This window comes from Lycorma delicatula, chromosome 1 (assembly GCF_047948215.1).
Source record: "Lycorma delicatula isolate Av1 chromosome 1, ASM4794821v1, whole genome shotgun sequence".
Classification (NCBI taxonomy): domain Eukaryota; kingdom Metazoa; phylum Arthropoda; class Insecta; order Hemiptera; family Fulgoridae; genus Lycorma; species Lycorma delicatula.
Genome location: NC_134455.1, coordinates 391352447 through 391370994, shown reverse-complemented (window position 1 = coordinate 391370994; position 18548 = coordinate 391352447). Strand labels below are relative to the sequence as shown.

General features: G+C 31.6%; 1 pseudogene; it reads left to right on the top strand.

The window, feature by feature from the left end:
- Positions 1-15184, top strand: part of LOC142317999 (uncharacterized) — a 143393-nt pseudogene extending 128209 nt beyond the window's left edge.
- The last annotated feature ends 3364 nt before the right edge of the window (positions 15185-18548 follow it).

Genomic DNA, 18548 nt, shown 5'->3' with positions numbered 1-18548 from the left:
TAGTTAATAGTTATAATTTTTCACTAATAAAAAATAATTACATAAAAGTTGTGAAATTGTTTTAAACATTATTACTACAAGAATTTATAGAATACAATTGTGTAATAATTTAACTGTTTGTCATACTTTTTGTTATTACTCATTCCATAACTTTCTTAATCAATAAAAAAATAGTCTAAAGATTTAAAAGATTATTTATAATATCTGTTATGTAGAGATCTATTTTTCAGTTATTCCCAAAAAAATTCCACTTTAAAAAAGATAAATAACATAACTGTGAGGAATAAATAAATTTTGGGTTTTTTTTTTTAAAAAACATCAAAAAAAGAGGAGTTCTCAAATCAGTCTGTTATGTTGTATTTATATTTTAACATAACATAATATTTATGTACGGTGTCTGGGCTAAAGGTATGCAAAAGTAACAGCTTATTGTATTAAGACAGCCAGTTAACATAATGTGGTAAAAGGCAGTTACTTTTATACGGATTTGAATACTAGATTGTGAACACCAGTGTTCTTTGGTGGTTAGGTTTCAATTAACTACACATCTCAGGAATGGTCAACCTGAGACTATACAAGACTACTTCAGTTTGGCAGACAATTAAACGATAATTTAACTCTTGTCAAGTGTTAGGAGCATCTATGGTGTTATCAAGCTAATAGCTTCAATAGTTCTCTGTTTTACATTGTCCAAATCTCAAACTTTTCTTTGGTACATATAAATAAACAAATCCCCAAGAAAAAAAGTCTAAAAGAGTGATATCTGGAGATGTAGGTGGCCATGCAGTTGAACTTCTTTGTTCAATCCAACATCCGGATAAAGTGTGAAACATCTCAATGAAAGTGTGATGAGCATCATCTTGTTGGAATCTCTCCTGCAGGAATCAGGAATAGCAAAGTTCTCAATCAAGTCAAGGTTCATAGAGCCTATCTCAGTAGGTTCCATGAAAAAAATGAGACTGATGATTCTATTTTTGTGCAGTCCTAACCAGAAATTGACTTTTGGTATGCTAGTTCCATTTTTGGTTACTGAATGCAGGTTTTCAATATTCCAAATTCAAACATTTTTATTAACTTATATTAATCCACACATATTTCTATTACATATTAATATTTCTATTAATAAATATGTATATTAATATTAATAAATATTTCTATTAACCCATACATATGAAAGGTTGCCTTATTGTTAAATAACAATCTATCAAGATAATTACGAGGGTAAGTCAATTATTATCCACAATGTAGTTATAAATTATTGCAATACAAATAGGAAACTTATATGTACATCATTTTTCAACATAGTCCCCTTGCATTTCAACATACTTGATCCATTGTTGCACAAGCTTCCTCATGCTCTCATAAAAGAAGGTTTTCAGTTGAGCTGCGAGCCAGGAATGCACCGCTTCTTTCACTGTTTCATCCAAGGTAAATCGACGACCGCTTAATGCCTCTTTTAGTGGACCAAACAAGTGGTGGTCAGAAGGGGCAAGATCAGGACTATATGGAGGATGAACCTGTACTTCAAAGTTGAGTTTCTGGAGTGTTTCAGCAGTGTGGGCAGCAGTATGTGGATGGGTATTGTCGTGCAACAACACAACACCTTTCAACAGCAGTCCTCGGCATTTGCTTTGAATTGCAGGCTTCAGCTTGGTAGTAAGTATCTTACTGTAACACGCACTGTTTATTGTCGTGCCCCTTTCCTCATAATGTTCCAGTACTGGGCCTTGTGAGTCCCAAAAAACCGTAAGCATCAGTTTTCCTGTAGATGGTTGGTCTCGAACATTTTTTGCAGGGTGAATTTGTATTTTTCCATTCCATACTCTGCCGTCTACTCTCCGGCTCATAATGTTGGATCCGTATTTCATCACCAGTGATGATTCTGTCTAAGAAGATGTCCCATTTGTTACCATTTTTTTTTTTTTTGTCTTCAGTCATTTGACTGGTTTGATGCAGCTCTCCAAGATTCCCTATCTAGTGCTAGTCGTTTCATTTCAGTATACCCTCTACATCCTACATCCCTAACAATTTGTTTTACATATTCCAAACGTGGCCTGCCTACACAATTTTTCCCTTCTACCTGTCCTTCCAAAATTAAAGCGACTATTCCAGGATGCCTTAGTATGTGGCCTATAAGTCTCTCTCTTCTTTTAAGTATATTTTTCCAAATGCTTCTTTCTCCATCTATTTGCCGCAATACCTCCTCATTTGTCACTTTATCCATCCATCTGATTTTTAACATTCTCCTATAGCACCACATTTCAAAAGCTTCTAACCTTTTCTTCTCAGATACTCCGATTGTCCAAGTTTCACTTCCATAAAAAGCGACACTCCAAACATACACTTTCAAAAATCTTTTCCTGACATTTAAATTAATTTTTGATGTAAACAACTTATATTTCTTACTGAAGGCTCGTTTAGCTTGTGCTATTCGGCATTTTATATCGCTCCTGCTTCGTCCATCCTTAGTAATTCTACTTCCCAAATAACAAAATTCTTCTACCTCCATAATCTTTTCTCCTCCTATTTTCACATTCAGTGGTCCATCTTTGTTATTTCTACTACATTTCATTACTTTTGTTTTGTTCTTGTTTATTTTCATGCGATAGTTCTTGCGTAGGACTTCATCTATGCCGTTCATTGTTTCTTTTAAACCCTTTTTATTCTCGGCTAGAATTACTATATCATCAGCAAATCGTAGCATCTTTACCTTTTCACCTTGTACTGTTACTCCGAATCTAAATTGTTCCTTAACATCATTAACTGCTAGTTCCATGTAAAGATTAAAAAGTAACGGAGATAGGGAACATCCTTGTCGGACTCCCTTTCTTATTATGGCTTCTTTCTTATGTTCTTCAATTGCTACTATTGCTGTTTGGTTCCTGTACATGTTAGCAATTGTTCTTCTATCTCTGTATTTAAATCCTAATTTTTTTAAAATGCTGAACATTTTATTCCAGTCTACGTTATCGAATGCCTTTTCTAGGTCTATAAACGCCAAGTATGTTGGTTTGTTTTTCTTTAATCTTCCTTCTACTATTAATCTGAGGCCTAAAATTGCTTCCCTTGTCCCTATACTTTTCCTGAAACCAAATTGGTCTTCTCCTAACACTTCCTTTGTTACCATAGCGATCCAAATGTTTTTGGCAGATGTCCAAGCGTGTTTGTTTATGCAACTGTGTGAGTTGTTTTGGGACCCATCTTGAACAGACTTTATAAAATCCAAGTCTGTGGTGGATGATTTTGTAGGCAAAACTGTGACTAATTTGCAGACGATTTGCCAGTTCTTCAGTAGTTACTCGTCTGTCTAAGAAAACCATGTCACTTGCACGCTCAATGTTTTCCTCATTTGTGGCGGTATTTGGTCGTCCGGCTCCTTTGTAATGTGTAACACTTGTACGAACATTTTTTAATTTTTCAATCCATTCGTAGATACTCCATTGCGGCAACACATTGTTCCCATACTGTACCAAAAGTCTTCGATGAATTTTGGCCCCTGGTAAACCTTCCAACCACAAAAAACGGATCACTGAAGTTGCTCTTCTTTGGTGCAAACAGAAAGCGGAGCAGCCATGGTTAACGGCAGGGCAGCAATAATGGAACTAACCTAGCAGCACCAAACCTGCAGAGACATAATAACAATTAAACCATGCATGCGTCATCTACGCAACATGACAGTACCACAAACATAAACAAAAATATAACTAAATTGCGGATAATAATTGACTTACCCTCATAGGATTGTTTTTGACCTGATCCATTACCTATGTGACAAATTGATTTTGTAGGTGGCGATCATTTGGTTTAATTTGATGGAGTTGTAACTTGTATGCTTACAAATGAAGCCACTTATGAACAGTGTTGTGAATAGTGGAATGAGGAATTTGCAGTTCTAACTAGCCCGCCTAATTGACTTTCCAGGATAGGCAGTGAATGCATCATGTACACAATCTACAGTTTCTTCACTAACTGAAACTTTTGGATGATTTCCAGTTAGTGAAATCAAGCTTCCAGTCTCTCTTAAATAAGTTTTATTCAGTTTGTACATGCCATTGAACACCTGTAACTGATTGAAATTCTGCTAAAATACACACTGAACATTCTACTGCGGGGTCCACATCTCGACTGACTATTATTGACTACAACTGCATTGCGAACCAGCTTACCTGCACATGCATATTCTACTGACCTTGAGAGTATACAGAACAAATCTTGGAGATAATTCCTGTCATTTGAGCGTACATTTTAGAGATTATGACTATTGATTTTCTAAATAGAGGCCATTACTTTTGTAAACCTTTAGACCAGACACTCTGAATTTATTATTTATTTTTTACAATTTATATCTATGTCTTACCTAAAACCAAAATTTGATGACTTTTATTAACACACAGAGAAAGTTTCCCTGATAGTCATATAGTAACTTTCTTTCATATAACACCAGTGAAAGATTTTTTTTTTTAATAAAAAATGTCTCATAAACTGTATTAAAATATTTTTTGTTTGTCATTACTGTAACTTAATATTGGATCGTTATGCCATAATAATGCATAGCCTGTCATTTTAATAGTACTTTCCTAAAAACATTTTAAGAAAATTATTGGAAAACTTAAGGAAAATAATAGTGCGTTTGCTCAGAGGTAGTTATTTGATGTTGTTTTTCTGTGTTGGGTATTTATCTTTTTAAAGAGTGAGATTTTTTTCACCCTGTTCATTTTAAAAATCCTTTTTTCATTTGATGCCTTTTTTTGTAGACCTACCCATGTTTTGATTAAAAATTTAACAAAAAGATTTTAAATATACCTTTATACTACTACCTTTATAATACACTGAAAAAGTAATGCACTAAACAAAAACATAATACTATTGATTTCTCTAAATTTTTATCTTTTGAAGACTCAAATTTAGGAATCTGTAAGAAATGACAGTTGCTTGATTTTAAGTCCCTTGTATGTATATCAGAAATTGGAATTGGATCCTAGTGTCATCTGCAGCATTTTCTGCCACTATCTATTAGCCTAGCCTAGTAGGGTAGCTACTTAATTAAATTGTTTTTTGCAACTTAGTGAGGTGGGGTGCTTTTTTCCATGTAGAATTGTCAAAGGAGTCTGTTTACTGTTTGATCCAGGGATTAAACAAAAATCAAAACTAGCATATTTAGTTGCATATTGATCTTCATTGTACTTATTGTGTGTTTTTGTATGCTTATAGGAAATAAGTTTTGAAGTTTTTATTTATATTGTATTCTACAGATTTATTGCTAACTCATAACTGGATCTCAAACACATTGTTAATTAATTTGGTATCCTTGATATTACAGGTTGCTTGTAGGTCAGTTTGGTTTGATTTTTGAATAAATCCATTCGTATTTCTACATGGTGTATATTTCTTCATCTTCAGATGGTTACATAGATTGATATAAATCTCTATAATTGTAAATGATGATAGTGATATCAAAGCTGAATATACAAACAAAAATGATGTGATTTCCTTGTAAAAATTATTAGTAAACTCTGCTACTATTAATATGTTATATCTTCTTCATTAATATTAATTAATTATATTTTCAAATAGAGATATGAATTTTTTTTTATAAATTAAATTTGATCAACTTGTTATTAACATCTATTTTATATTTCAGCTGATATGTTTAAAGAAGCACTGGAACATTATGATACGGTGTTACATTACTACTGTACTGAAGATGATAATGAAAAGAGATCTGATATATTAATTGCAAAAGCAGCTATTCTATATAAAAGTGCAAAAAGCAGTAAAGCTTTTTATGATGCTAAAACTCAGCTACTTGAATGGTAATTAAAATGATTAATTATTGCATGTAGTCTCTGTAAGTACTTATGGTTGTAGTTTTTACGTAATGAGTAAACTAATCAATTGTAAATAAGTTTTATGTTTATTTATGGGATCAGTTTTAGGACATAATGTATTCTATTTTTTGTTCTCAAACCACCTTTATACTTGCAAACCTATAAAATGCCATCTATGCATTGTAAGCTCTGCAACATACAATGTAGTACTGAGGATGAGTGGAGTGTTTGGTCACTTATTATCAGCTGCAAGCTGATAATAAGTGACCAAACATTTCAAGCAAACATTCCTTTGCTTGAAAGGAATTATATGAAAGGTAGTAGTTTACAGCTGGTATCAAAGAAGGAAAGTATGGAAAAGTAGAGAGATTTGCTTTTTCTGATAAGGAAAGTAACTTAAGAGCAACAAAACTGTATTTAAATAAGGAGTATGCTCTGGTGATTGTATTTTAAAATAAAGAATGTACTATTATTTTTTTTAAATATTTATATCTTTAGGATTTTTTTTTTAATTGAATGGTTTGTGTATGTGTGTGTGTGTGTGTGTAGCTACATTAATATATACATAAAACAAGAAATAGAAAATATACTATTAGATGAAGATATTTGGTTTCAAAAAACAATGGAGAAATCAAAATCAATTTTAGGTCTCAGATCAATTCTCAACATTTTTCTACAAGATTCAGGGTGGGATGCAGAAACCTCCTTTTTTTGTAGGCTCATTGTGAAGAGAAGGGAGGTGATCGAAGAATGGGATGACTCAGCAAGCACAGCAGTCAAGCAAGTTTCTGTCTAGTACCCCCTCCGTAGAAAACATAGGTGGGTGAGGGAGCAGGTTGCATTTGCAGTTGAAGCTTATTTTTCGAAAAACCACTCCTATGTGGTGGTGCATTATGTATTCCATACTCATTTTGGAATTCAGCACAGAAGTCCAGTTCCCTACCAGAAATTGATTGTTTTGTGGGTAGAGAACTTCAGGACACCCAGAAGTGTAGAAAAAATCTGCAGGATAATGATGGACCATTAAGATGTTGATTTTGAGATCTCAAAGATTCTCTGCTCAAAAATGTGCATTTGCCCTAGGAATAGCCAATTGTACAATGCATCAAATTCTTCATGAACATATTAATTTCCATCCTTGCAAAATGTTTGTTGTGCAAGAATTGTCACCATGTGATTCCCAAAACTGAATAATGACATGCACAATTATTAGAAATTTGTGCAAGGCAACTTTGATGCACTTGTTTTCTTTATTGATGAGGGTGTGTCAACAAGCAGAATATGAGTTATTGGAGTAGTATGAAACCTAAAAATTCCTTTAGAGCCAATTCACAATATGGTGCATGTTGTTAAGAGTTAAGATATTGGCTCTTATTTATTTTAGAAAGACAAGCAATTTGAAACAATTCACAGTGATAAATGGACTTGATTCAAAACTTTTTCAAACCAGCTCTTGAAGAAATGCATCTAGAAAACATCTGGTTCCAACAATGGTGTCACGACCTACACAACCTAAGCTTCAATGATAGTTTTGAGAACAATGTTCCCAGCCTGATGTCATGTGATTTTTTTTTATGGGGGTACCTCCAAGGCAGAAGTATATTGGTTTACAACCTCCTTCATCTGAAGAATGGTTATTCAGTAGGAAATAGGCCAAATTTTCTAGTAGACATATGGAACGTGTAGAGGGAAACTTCAAAATCAGTTGCATTACTGCATAAAGAACAATGGCTACCACCTTCAAGATATTTTGTTTGAAACTTGAAATTATGCTCTTTCATTAGAAAGAATAAACTGTGTCTGTTGGCAATACTTCTTTTATTCACCTACAAAAACAGAGAATTTCTGCTCCCCACCCTCTATATCTCCCAGCTGCAGTTAGTTTTGGTAAGAACATTTAATGAAATGTTTTTAATCAATATCTGTAAACAACCTACATGTCAACACTGTGATTTAAATAAATAAAATTGTCACAATTACTCTACCAGGTAATAAACTCTAGAAAGTTTTACAATTAGGAAAGGCAGATAATATCATCACCATAACATAATATTTATAAGGAATTTGGTGTAAATATTACTTTTCACAAAATTAAGCATTAAAACTCAGTTTTAATGGTTATATTTTTTATTTACATTTTTAAAACATGAAAATGACAAATTAGGATATTTTTAGAGTGCAAGAATCATTTGTGTACATCAAAAACAAAAGTTTGATACTTTGAAATACAACTTGGTCTAGAGTATGTCTTTTGTACAATCAACTCTATTGCAATCAAGAGATTGATTGCATGAGAAGTTATTTTTCTAATTTCATTGATGATTCAATTATCAATCCCATTGATTGCAGAGTGTGACCAATGAATTATTTTTAAAAGCAAAATACCCAGTTGAAATTCATGTACAATAAATTGAAGTACATGTAGAATGTGCGCTTGAATAGTGTTTGTTATTCAGTAAAAGCAGAAAAAATGGAAGTAAGATCTTGCTTGATACCCTCCTATTACCAACAAAATTCTTTTGGTAATGTATTTTTCTGATTGATTATCTCCGTCAAGCAGAAAGATTCTATGAAACTTAAGAAAATTGCTAAGTGTTATTCAGAACAGTTTCCATGGCCTCCTTACTATGGGGGTCTGCTCCAATATAACTGCACCCCTACATTGCCCAGAATTTGGTAGAACAGTTGCAAAGGTTGGTGGGAGGTATTGGATCATCCTTAGTTCAGTTCAGATTTGGGCATCATCTGACTTTTTTTTTTTTTTTTTCCCAGTAAAAGGGAAAACACTCGCAGACTGTTATGAGATGTTAGTAACATCTATCATTATATCATCAATTTGTTATTAATACAGGTTAAAATATTGCCCAGGATATTGTATTTATATCCTATAATACCTGTACTGTATATTTATACAGGTTAAATCCTGTATAGTTAAAATACATATATTTAGACTGAAAAAATATTTGTTCTAAAAATTGTAAGGTATCATGTATTTTTAATATATAAATGTAAAAAAAAAAAAAAATTAAAAAAATTACTGAAGATGGACTTAGGCTCGAAAGCGCTTTGAAGAAAACAGTAAGGCAAGAATGTTCTTTAATTCTGTACTTTGTGGAGTGGCTGAATAAGTTTATATTATATAATTAGCTAGAATTTACATACAGAGGAAATATAGACTACAAAAAATTTAATTTAAATAAATTAATATATGAGGTCTGTTGATAAAATAACTGAACATTTTTAATTACGCGCCGACAGAAATATTTAGTGATGTGCGGTTGACAGTATTGTTTTCCACATAACCTCCGTAACCACATGCTCCTGGATTGTTGATATCTCATTTAATTTTCGTGTTATTGTTATGTGAATGCAACGTGTTTAAGTGTTAATAGCGATATTTGTAATGTGCGATTTGAAACAGCTTGCATTAGATAGGGAATCTTGGAGAACTCCATCAAACCAGACACATGACTGAATACAAAAATAATAATATTTTTCCTACTACAATTTTCATAAAAGTTTCACCTAAACATCTGAGTATATATTTACTAATAAAGTAAATGTTTACCAATAGTAAGTGGAATAGAAATTTCTAAACCAGAAACAAACAATATTTATACTTATTAAAAAAAATCATCAGTTTGAAAAATTTTTTATTAAGAAAAATGAATTAATTGATGTAAGTTGTAAATTCCAACAGTGTTTGAACAGTAAACATAGTGTACCATTTTTAAACATTATATTCTGATTGAGCCATTTTTTTAATAGTATTTCAAACAAAAAATTACCACCAAGTAATTATTATAATATAAACACTTGGTAGTGAAAAAATTCACTTGCATATTTCAGTTTTTAACTGAAATGATGGAAGTGAAAGTGTTAAAACATTATTAAATTGTAATTCTATGTAAATCTCAATGGAAATAATCTTTGAAATTCTGAAATTTATTTCTTTTCTTTGTACTTTAACAAAGGGCAAGAAGGACTTGTAGGCTTGAGATTGAAAGACTGGAATCTCTTCCGCATAATAAAGTGCATGTTTTTAGAATTTTGCATAATAACTTTAAAGATTTTACTTGAATGTAAATTTATTTTTACAATTATAATCATCCACAATGGAATCGCCTGGCCATTAATCACAAATCAGAATAGTATTTCTATTTATTCATCTAAAATTATTTAAAAGCTGAGTTATTCCACCGTGGAAGTAAGTTTTCATCAATATACCACTGAAATGAACGAGACCTATTAGTGCATAAAACTTCTGTAGGATAATATGATATATAAAGAATACACATATAATGTTTTGTGGTGTCAAAAGTGAGCTCTGTTGTTTGAACTTCAATTTTATTTCTGGGCGCACAAAGAGGAGGTGTCATTATCAGTGCCTGGATACGATATTTATATAATATGTAAATAAATATTAAAAATTAACAATAAAAAATAAATTAAAATCTAACACCCAAAAAGTGAAATAAAAAACCACAATGATATATATTACATCAATAATCTAAATTAAAAGCAATAAAAAACCATCTGCTCTATGTCAAATGGTATAAATAGCTGAAAGCCATTACTGAATACTCAAATATTTGAATATAAACTGACAGCCTGAGAAACCATAAAAGATTAGATAACATTGTTTCATTGTTCCCCAACATACTTTGCATGTCAGCCCCTAGTTTAAACTTGCAACACAACTTATAGCTCATAAACTTAGGACAGTGGGAGGTTTATGAAACTGCAAAAGAGTAACCAAACGGATTAGCTATATCAATTGGCATGGTATCGAGGGTGCTGTTGCTTTCCGTCTAATTGACAACGGTGACTGTCCTGATCCATACACTGCCTGTACTTTTCTCCAAATAACTAATGATGGAGTTGTCCGAGAAATGGTATCGACATAATTTAGCCATGCAACGTTCCCTTAATGCACTCCACAGTCTTCTTTACACTAAGGAGCAGCAGGCTGCCTTGGTTTTCCTAGTTGGATATAGTCACTTGCCCTTAAGCAGGTATGCAAAATTGGAAAGTTGATGGAGCGCGTTAAATTCATGGCTAAATGAATTTTGTACCTGATTCAGTCTGCTTTCCCAACCACCCATCTGCATAGCTGATTCCGAGGCAACACTACACTATTATTGACCGAGATGACAACCAGTCTATGATTGCTTCCAAAGAAGTTTTTGAGCACAAGTTAAGATGTGGGAGTAAGGTTGCTGAACACAAGGATAGATTGATGCATGAAAATGTGCCTGATGAATTCTGCCTCAGTTGATCAACTACAATTATAGTGCCATGGGAAGAACATGATGGGCATTGAAAAGGAATTTGGGAATCCTCATTGATATCTGAATATGCACATATTCATTTTAATTGGCGCCAATACTTTCACTGACAGGGATGTTTGTCGCTATCAGAATATGGGCGATTATTACGATTTCGTTTAGGAGCAGAGAATGAATTCACTGGGTTGCTCTCATGGTGAACTCATCGCAAATCAGCTGATTTCAAAGTCGAGAGTTCTAAGGTTCAAATCCTAGTAAAGACAGTTAATTTCATACAGATTTGAATAAGAGATCGTTTTCTTTGGTGGTTGAGTTTCAATTAATCACACACCTCAGGAATGGTTGACCTGAGACTGTATCAGACTATACTTCATTTACATTCATACAGTAATACCTTACCCTCATTCTGTAATATATTACGGTGGTTCTTGAGGCCAAAGAGAAAGTGCATAGTATGTGAAGGTGAAGGTCTAATGAAAATTGTAATACTCTCCCATATTCCGCTTGCAACAAATCCGTGTAGATATTGGCGCCATTTACCCTCAGTTTGATAGCCACATCTTTCGCAGACGTATTTGTGGGATGGAGGTGAGTCTCCTGCAGACACAGTATTAAAGGATTCTCTTCCTTTATTAGGATTTCAATATCCTCACTGCGAGAAGGAGACCACAAACAATCAAATGCTACAACATTCAAAAACTTGCTCCTTGGTGCAACCAATTTTTGTTGTGACCAAAACCCTGACACTGAAAGGAGCGTCTTGGTATGTTTAGTTGCACACAGACAGAGCTCTTATTCTCTCGAGAACAGTTGGAGCAGAAAAGGTTAGGTTAAATGAATCTGCATTCTTCTTCATGATGCTAGACAAGTCATGGTAAAAAATTACTCCCTTGCTGGAATTTAGTGTATTATGTGGTTCCACTATTGTTACTCAGTCATTACTTCATCGTTTCCTATGTATCTAAGGTATACGAGTTTCTGACTCTGTGCATCGTCGTTCACCTCAATCAACAGTGGTCACTCCTAAGCTTTTTAATTGATTTAGGCGAGCCAGAAATTGTTGCTACGTATTTTTTTATTAAAATGGGAGAATCATGAGTTGCAATCTCATGTTTATTTAAAAAGTGAGAAACCTTACATAAGGAACTTACATTTTAGTAAGAAATCTTACATTAGATAACTTAGCACTCTTGTGTTACATTACTAGTTTTTATTACATACTAGTTTCCACCTTGAGTTACAGTTGGATTTTGTAAGATGTCATAACACCACCAACTGTACATGTAAGAAGAACAGTGTAAGGTGGTGTTATGTTGCTGTGTAATTGTGTATGTTGCAATTTATGTAGAATTTGTGGTGTAGTTTATACTAAACCACCGCATAACTAACCCCAGCAAAGAAGAATGTTGCCAATACATAAGTTGTTGATTAAAAAGGACCCGCATGTAAAACTTGTTTATGAGAACCTTTGAGAAAAGGATGCATAGTTAATAAACAAGTTCCCAAAGGTCAATAATTCAAAGATTAAAGAGGATTAGATGATTAAATAGGATCTCAACTAAGATCAAATTAAATGTTAGAACTTTGCGATACATTAAATAAAGCAGAACAATACTGCATAGATGTTTTAAGAGTTCTTGCCAGAATTTCTTCAAGAATCACATGGCAGACAGCAACAAAGAAATAGTGTATAATCTTTTAAAATTTTATTATAACATATCTTTCTGAAGCCTACAACATTTCTTATGACTATGATAATACTTTTTGGGTAAAATAATCGTGTGTGAGTATGTATTTTAAATACTTAATACTGAAATTTTAAATAATTGTAATGTTTACATCTACATTCTTTTGTGCAAATTCTAAAATTATATTTGAATTCTGCATAAAAAGTTCTATTTAATCATCTAATCCTCTTTAATCTTTGAATTATTGACCTTTGGGAACTTGTTTATTAACTATGCATCCTTTTCTCAAAGGTTCTCATAAACAAGTTTTACATGCGGGTCCTTTTTAATCAACAACTTATGTATTGGCAACATTCTTCTTTGCTGGGGTTAGTTATGCGGTGGTTTAGTATAAACTACACCACAAATTCTACATAAATTGCAACATACACAATTACACAGCAACATAACACCACCTTACACTGTTCTTCTTACATGTACAGTTGGTGGTGTATTTAAGTATTTCGTTAAGAAATTTATGAAGTTTTATCACTTTAGTTATTGTATTCTTGTTAAACAGGTTTGTCGTGTAAGAAAAAGTGTAAAATCTCTTATTTTGGCTGGTGAAAAAGAAAATAGGTATTCTAAGATTGCAGATGGTAAACCATACAAACATCTTACCGCTATATCTCTTGCTGAATTAAAAAGAGTTATAGAATACAGGATGATGATGGTTTGTATTGATTAATAGTATTTTAAAAACTAAAAAAGTATTAAAACTATACAGACTCTTAAAAAGTAAACTTTTAATAAGTTGTCGAAAGTTAAAATTTCATTTATAATAACCTATATGTATAAAGTTCTTTTTTTGATCTGCAATAAATTAAAATTGAGCATTCACTTCACCTTAAGAAAGCAATTTTAGTCTTACATTGTTTGCAAATAAAATAACAGAATATACCTAAGAGATTAATCTGATTTCAAAAGGTTTTAACTCTGCAATCGTTCACCACTAATTAACGAATCATTTAGCATATAAAAGAGGGAATTCTAGAGTTACACTTGATTGCCAGCAGGTGTCTTCCTTGTAATATGTTTCTTATAGTTTGCATCATTATGGCAACCCTCCAACAGAGAATATTCTGTGTCCTCTGCTTTAACAGTTGCAAGTCTGTGACAAGCGTGCAGCAAGATTTTCATTGACAATACATCCTACTGCTCAGAGCATTTGATGTTGGCACCAACCAGTTTCAAGAAACAGAATGTTTAAGTAAAGCGAAATCAGCAGGTTGCCCCCTGTGGATCGAATGAAAATGTTGAGCACTCCAACAATTGGTACAAGCCCTCTGCTGAGGTAATGAACAATGACGTTTGGAATTTTGTGAATTCATCCTTGACAAGCAGGAAAAAATGAGGCCACATCTCATCTAAGTGGAAAGGTGAATTGCCATAACATAGGATATGGGGGATCAGAGTCGCTACATGCAACAGTTGAGCATGAGAAAGACTATCCAAAAGTCAATGTCTTCTGCACTGTTACTCAAAAAAAGGTTTACGGTCTGTGGAAAACAGCGTTATGGAAAACTCATATCTGGAAATTTTGCAAAACTGACTTTTCTCACAGTTACAAGCATATTCTAATAAATACATTCTTCAGCAAGATGGAACACCACTATCTATCATTGTAGAAGCTCATTGTTAAGAAATGCTTGAATTTGCAGATTGGCCATAAGGTATCTGCTAATTTGACATTTCACCCTGATCTCATGTCAACTATGTGCGATTTTTTTGCTTCTTGGGGGGGGGGGGGGGATTTGTGTAAAATTATATTTATATGCCACCTCTTCCAGCAATTGTAGAAAAACTACAAAACCATATAACTGCAGCTGTATCCGAAGGGGACCGTATTGAGCATTTGTGAAAATTGTAAATAGGTAAAATTTCATATTCAAACATGTATATTCATTTGTTTAAAAAATAAAACCTTTTGAAATCAGATGAATCTTTTTGATACACGGTGTGCACATGATAAAATATTTATTAGATAATATGAGTTAGTCACTGTATTATATACTGTGTAGGTGATTGTGTGTCTGTGTATATGCAAGTCCATGATTACCATTTTATTTAAATGTATTATTGAATTTTTCAGATGTTAAAAATTCATTCGCATTAGTCTATCGGAGAGATTGTGATGTTAGAGAGCCTATTTACTGTATATGTTATTGTGAATTATATGTTAATAACAGTGAATTATCAAAAGAATTATTAATTATAAAAATTGCACGTTGTATTCAGTATATTAATAAGTCTTCAAACTTTGAAACATTTTTAGCTTCATTACTACCTTCTGAAGTCGATATGTTGAAATCAAATAGTAGTGGTTGCAAACAAAATTTGTTTAACACCATAAAATCACTTTTTTAATAATGTATATAGATTTCTTAAGTTTTACTCTTCTATTTTATTATATTATTATGGCTGTAATAACTATTGCAATACCAGTGATTCAGTCTTAGAAAATTCTGTTTTTAATCAGATTTTAATTATTTGTACGATTTAAAAAAATATTTTTTCTTGTTAAAAAAAAAGTAAATTTTTATTAATAAATGATAGTAATACTGTTAAAATTTTAGCTTTCATTGTCAATCTTGCCTAAAAAATCTTTTAGAAAAATTGTCAAGAAATAATTGTATATGATGAGCTGGGTGGAAGAAGGGCAATTTTGCTAAACAGTAGTTCTGAGATAAATGCATTTGAAAATTCACACCTCATTAGTGAAGATTATATTCATAATTTATTAAACTGAATGAAAACACTAATTACCATTCTTTATCATGCTCTATTTCAACAGATAACATTTTTTGATAGGCAAGCTAAAAATTTTGACACTGAACACTTTTATTTTGTGCTCCCATAGCATAAGAAAACAATTCTACTTGTAGACAGATTAATCGTATGCAGTCATACAACAACGAACAAACACTGTCACAGTTTTCATCCCCTTCATTCTCTAAATATCAATAAACACAAGTTGAATTATCATTGTTTGTATGAATATTAAATATATAAAATCACAGTAGTCTCTTATAAAACTAAGCATTAACTATCAGTTTTGGAAGAGGCCTGTTTTGCCTGAAATCAAATTCAAGAATTAATAACGATTTATCATTTACATATTGTGATATATAGTTTTATTTTATCTCTTTGTACTTTTAAATTTTTTTCAAATGTAGATCATATTTCATCTTACATGTAATATTGGCATTTTCTTTAAGAGTGATTTTACACTGACTACAGAAATCGCAAATGTCACTTGGTTGTCTAAGTGCGTATTAAGAATTAATTTTTTAAAATACTTATGGCATGTTTCATATTTCATTTTGAAATACTTATTAGTTTTTTCTTTAAATATTCCTGAAAAAGCTTGTGTGGTCTTTTAACACTAAGTTCAGGATTATCATATTATAATGTTCTTGTTTTTTGTAAGGAATAGTGGCTTTGCGAAGATGAAATGGATGCCCACCATTCTTCAGTCATTTTCCAAATCATGTTCTTAATCTTGTGGGATCTGTTTTTACGTTTATCTCTCATGTTCTTTATGCTAATTTGCCGTTCATTTAATTTTTGCTGGATAATATGCATCCATTTAGCAGAAATTTGCAATAATTCTAGAAAGAAATTTCTTCACACCATAAGAATTGTAACCAACACTTATTTTATATTATCAGCTACTGATTCTAACCTTGTATTTATTCTCTTAGGTGTGCAAGGTACTAAAGAATGTACCACAATTTGATCCTGATTGTTTTTATTACCGATATCTCAAAAAGATCAAAAGAATATACTTTTGATCCTGATTGATTTGGCACATTTAAACTTCTTAGCTTCTATTCTGGTACCTTTTGCATTTTGATATGATTCATGTTTGTGTTTCTTTTCTTCATACTATTGTGTACTCTTCCAAGAAGATTTGTTTTAACTTCTGGTAACCTTTGTTTCTTGCTATCTTAGATGAATCATATAATTCACTGCTACTCATACAATCAATTGTAGAACTACTGTCACTATCACAAGTAATACTTTTGTCCGCAGAACTTATTTTATTGTTAGTTTAAAGTACAAACAAAATACTGTTATAAAGGTTTGGTTTGATGTACCGTCAACATAGTTTCAATACCTTGCTGTCTGGAAGAAGGGCAATATTGTACCTTCGCATTCTCTAGCTCAGCTGACCTTGAATGTATTGAAAAATTTAAGTACATTATAGTTTTAAAAAGTATATCTTTAAAATATAATAACCACTATATATGTGACTGATTATCATTAATATTAATAAATTAACTACCAAGTAGTTTTTTTTTATTATGACTTACAAGTTGGATTACTCAGTGTTGGAACTTCTTGAACTCTTAAAACTTAAAAAACTTTAATAAAATTAGTTTTTTTTATTTTGTTTTTTAATATGTAAAGATTTATATCTACATGTTCTTGGTGAACAATGAAGAAAATGATAAATGATTAAATAGCAGAATATTCTCAAAATTACTTTCAAAAAACTCTAACTTTTGGTAAATTAAAATAAATATTTTTCATAGACATCAAATAAGATTAATAACTGAATACAAAATAACAACATATATATATATATATATATATATATATATATATATTTATTTAAATTACAACATTAACATAAGAAATATTCATAACATACTTGTAATTCTATGTCTTTAATAACAGATGTATCAAGTAAGATAAAAAATGTATCTTTAAAATTTTAATCTTTAACAATCATAGGTAACTCATACTAATTTAATAATATTAATAAATAAATTTATCAACTTACATTTGATGAACCATATAAATGAACTAATAAAATTAACATAGTATTCTTCTATGTTTACAGTAACAATATTCAACATTTAAGTCAGACTGACTTTCATTATCGGAGAGTCAATCTAACTACATACATAACTTAATTTTTTCAAAGGTCAAAATAAATAACATTACCTGTTATTTATTTTGATCCCTAGTTAATCTGATCACCTAGTGTCTTTGTTTTATATAATAGCAGATTCATCCCAACATTTTAAACTTATTTGCAAGTGATTCACATAGTGTTACAAAATTAAATTCTCTAGATATTTTATAATAAATTTTATGCATTTATAAGTCATTTAACAAAGTTTTTGTACTGCAACATAAAAAAATGTGTTTTTTGACAATAGTACAGGCAATTTGTTATCAAAATAGGCTTGTATTTGAAAATCCTTACCTACCGATTGATCTTTTGTCCATGCGTTAGGGGTGATGGAAGCTTAACTCCAGATTTTTAACATCCCCTCTCCCATACATTTTTGAAAAACTCAAAAAGTTTTTGAATGCGTTTTTCTCTGAATCTATGCATTTTAGAGAAAAATTTTTCAAACAAAAAATGTAGAGGACATTCTCCTCTACAATTATGTCTTTGAAGTTATGCTGTATAATTTGAAATTGAAATACTAGGTGGCGCTGAAGTTGTAAAAAACCTTGTAAACGACTAGACCGGTTACGAATTCACAACATTTGGACGTGCCCAATTCACAACATTTTCACACTTTCACAAGCTACAGCTCCAAAACGGTAAGTCGTACAAGAAAATTGTTTAAATAAAAGTTGTCTGTTTTTTTGAGATTAACAACTTTTCCAAATGCAATACAGACAAAAACAATTTTTTTAAACTTGTAAAAACCACATTTTTTACAACTTCAGCGCCACCTAGT